We start from the raw sequence: 4,568 nt of genomic DNA on the forward strand, positions 1-4,568 counted from the left end.
AAGATTAACATACTGGGGTTGAAAATAATTCACACCAAAGTAACAGGAATGTGGGATTCATAACAAATCAATCAACTCTGGAGTTTGTCAATATAATCGTTCTGAGGAAAGAATATATTAAGTTAATCAGGATTGTAATCAGAAATGGAATAGATGTGCCTAACCCAAGAAGAAACATTGAAAGTGCCATATGTATATAGAAAGAAATGATGTAATGTAATTAAAAGGGTTTAAAAAAATTTTTTTTCATTAAAGTCCATTTATTGGTCACTTTTGCTAAACTAAATTGACTTACTATGTTTCTTGGAAGTAAAACACAAAAGGACAACTACATTTTATTTTAACTTTTTCAAGAAGATTACTTTTTAAAAATTCTCTAATTTAGGCTGATAATTTATACTGGATTTCTGAAGAATTTCCATTAAATGAAGTTTAATATGTAAGTTAATTCTTTAATATTTATAATGTATGTCCAGGAGGCACTTCAAAGACAAATTCTTAACCCAAATCTTGGCACAAGGGCAACACTCTACAATTGATGATTGTGAGAATAAAGGAATGACTGAAAGCCTAAGCCCACTCACGTGGCTTGTCCCATCATTTATAAGGTAATAAATCTATTTGTGAGTGTACCATTGACTTGGATTTCAACTTTATGTTCTCTTGGAGTTTTTCCTCTTTTTGTTCCCTTGTGGACTCCTTTTCTTGCCTCCAGGATCTCTCAGTGAGATCTAATAAATTCTAATAAATCCAATAGTCTATATATACATATATACATATATAATAAATCCAATAGTCTATATATACATATATATCTGTATCTGTATGCATATAGATATATATAGGATATATATCTATATACTACATATATACATATATATATATAAAATATATACATATTAACTTATCTCATCCTAATGGTCACTTCCCCAAATGTATTTCAATATGAACTCCTCTGCTTGCTTTCCTAAGAAATGTAAAGAAGGAAACAAATAGACAAGTAACCGAAATTTATGCAAGCTATTTTTCTGTACACCACTATATGCATTCTTCCAAGAGGGCTGGCAAAAATGAACATACTTTCGGGTTATTTGTGAGGCAAGTATGGCTGTTAGCCATGTGAAACAGCCATCATCACCCAAGTAAGATGATCTTAACTACTACTTTAAAATAACATACTGCCTTCTAAAAGAGGCTTTAGAAGATTCTGGCACTCTCCAGGGACAAATGCTGCAGGAAAAACAAAAACTGGCTAACGTCTGAGCACCCTAAGAAGCATGAAAGGTTTATTCTTCTGTTTAGCTTTGTAATGGAACAGGCTCACAGGAAATCCAGATGCAGCCTGGAATGTACAACTAATTTAGTTACATTGCTTGCATTTTATGCTAAACATGTCTATAATATTATTAATGTACCACTCTACGTTTCTACAGTTGTAAGGTCTTAATCATAATAACGCCATGCCTGTACTTTACTTTCGTAAGTGGAATTAGCATTTCCATACGAACTAGAAATGCAGAACTGTTAATACTTCTCCTTAGGATTCCTGCTATGACATTTTCAATGATTTCATCATAATTCAGCAATATTCAAGTATCTCAGTTTATGTTCATAAGCATGGCACTATCGCGTGTGAATCTCCTTCAGAATCTGGCTCCTTTGGGTACGGTGGTTTCATCCAGCGCCTCCCTGCCTAACAGAATCAATCAGCTTCAAGTCAGTTAAATATTGTTTAAATCCTTACTACAGCACTCTCACTCAGTCTGTAGTCTGCACAATTAAAAGTGCTCTTTCATGGTTTACTTTTCGTTCATGCCTTTGTGGTATATTGTTACCACACTTGTCTTCTGCTTCTTCGCTCATTCATTCTGTTTTGGTAAGTATCAGTACTTGGATCTGTCCAAGTTTTCATAAAGTCTTTGAGGTTCTTGAGCTGCTGCTTGGGTCCTCCCACACCAGCAAACTTACTCTTCTTTGTGTCTTTATATTTCACAGACACGTACGTACTATCCCTTAGACCTTCTGTTTTTCTGAGTTGTCCAGTCTGTCACCCTGGACTAGGAGGTGGCAATTGCCAAGTAATGCTGCATCTGCACTGCTGCTGTTCTTTTATCCATCCCTCCCATACAGGAAGAACACTGCAACAGCTGGAAAGATGGGGGTAACGGCATCTTCAATATAGCAAGATGGTAGTACAAGCAGGTAATCAGACAATTATATCCCCTATTTCTGGTTACCGTGGTGACTTGGATACCTATACACAGGAAGTAGGCCAAGGAGAAATGAGAAACAGTGGAGGCAGGTGTGCCGTTCTGTACTCTGACATGCCCAGTCGGTTTATGAGTCATTTGCTCGTTCAGTGTTTATTGATATGATAGTTACACAAGACAGTCTAAGACTCTGTTCTCACAGAACTTACATCCTGATGGAGAAATAGACACTAAACAAGTAAATACATAGTAAGATTATGTTGGAGAGTGAATGCTATGGAGAAAAATATAGGTGATATAGTGAAAAGGCCTAGAGGTAAGGTGAGGGGAATGAATGTATATGCTGAAATCTAAAGGAAGCAGACATGCAAATACCTGCAAGAAAACTTTTCCAGGTAAAGGAAATGACGTGTGCAGAGGTTCTGAGGCAGGGACCAATACACAATACGCAAGAAAACAAAACAAGAACAGTGACCCAGGAATTTGGTTTATGTATATGCTGTGGGAGGTAGCTAGAAAAAGCAGGTGAGATTAGAAATTAAGGAGGGGTAATAATGAAGATATCCCAAGGCAAGAATTTAGATTTTAGTGACTTGAAGGATCAGTAAAAGATTTTAAGCAAGGGACTGAGAGGAAGATTGCTCCAAATATCTTATGGAGAATGTATTGTAGAAGAGCAGTAGTGGAAGCAAGGAGAAAATGAAAGTAAGTCCTTGTCAACTGGCTTGGACTGAGGAATAGCAACGGAAATGAAGGAAAAGTTGAGTTAACTAGACCTGCTTATGATGGGAAGACCCTCCCCCAAAAAGCCATGTTCTATCACAAGTGATCAGTATTTCCCACATACTACTGTACTAGTTCAATTCTACTGTACTGGTGTATTGGTGTAGCAAACACCAATCCTGGTATTCCTTGCAGAAAGACACCACTCATCAAATAAGAACTGACAGAATGCCAAGTAGACCGTAATTTATACCAGTTAGTCAAGAAAACAAAAACAAAAACAAAACTGTGTCTCAGTTGGTGTTTTCTTTGGGTATAAACTTCACTTACCCTTAATACGGTTATTATACATTAACTAAATGTCAGTGTAAGCAAGTGCTTTGCTACAGATTAAGAAGTACCTAACAAGATGAGCAGATGCCACTTAATTGCTAAACTTTACTAAATATTTTCTTATATATCTGTATTTATTTAGCAAGCAATAGTTATCCTGCTAAATCTAAATGGAATGCCTAGTTAAATATCTTGAGGCTATAAATCATGTAAATAACACTAATATGTTTTCTCAAGAGTTTACTGACAATATTGAGCTGCCGGGCAAGTGTAGCATTAGGTCATTATTTTATTCAAAAGGTCCCAGAAGTTTGCCTGCTTAAAAGTGTCTTCCTTTTCTATCTGCAAATCACATTCTCAGCCCTCTCTCCTGTTAGCAATGAATGTAGGAGCACAGACTGTGTGAGTAAAATGGGTCTCATCAGTGGTGTTGCTAGGTAAAAAACAATTCACTAAAATAAGCAATTTTTTGATGACCTACCATGTAACTAGTGTACTAAACTCTGCAGAAACAATCATGTACACAACTGACACCCTGTCCTCATGGGGTTTAATAAGGGGAATGCCATCCAAGGCCCCTCCTAGAGAGGGGCCAAACATCATCTTTGTGCAGTTATAAGGTAAGCCTCTTCCATCACAGAACAGGACCAAAATTAGTCAATAAGCTTAGTCCTCTCTGGTACTGAGCAGTACTGCAAAATAATAAAATTCAGGGACCCACAACCCTGATGGAGAAGTTAGGTGAAGACTTCTGAAACAGAGACTAAGATAGCCAGTGAACAATTGAGTACTAAATTAGAAGGGAGCAGAATCAAAACACCATGGTGGTTCGGAAAAGGTAATCGAGAAGGAGGCTTCTTGGAGAAAATGGTATTTTAGGTAACCCTTAGAAGATGTATAAGAGGAGACTGGACGAAGGCATCACCTTATGCAAGGGATGCAAAAGATGGCCAAGAGAACCATCCTGAAACAAAGAATGGACCTGGAGGAAGACTTGTCTGCCTAGCAGCAAGAAGGAGAGAGTAAAGGCTGAAGAGAAAACCTACGTAATGGAGAATCCTGAATCCCTGAATGAAGAATCACACGACACCCTTCATCTCCTATTTGGAAGGCTACTTTAAATTGTGAAGGAGTGAGATGAGATATGGGCATCTTAGGGAGATAATTCTGGCACTGAGAAATTAGAGGTTAGAAGGAAGATGAAGTGGAGAAACTAGTTAGAAGGCTAATAAAGCTGTTGGGAGACAGAAGAAAAAGGGAATGAGCATCATTCATTATATACATTATTGCTTTCTCGTAACG

This window comes from Neovison vison, chromosome 6 (assembly GCF_020171115.1).
Source record: "Neovison vison isolate M4711 chromosome 6, ASM_NN_V1, whole genome shotgun sequence".
Taxonomy (NCBI): domain Eukaryota; kingdom Metazoa; phylum Chordata; class Mammalia; order Carnivora; family Mustelidae; genus Neogale; species Neogale vison.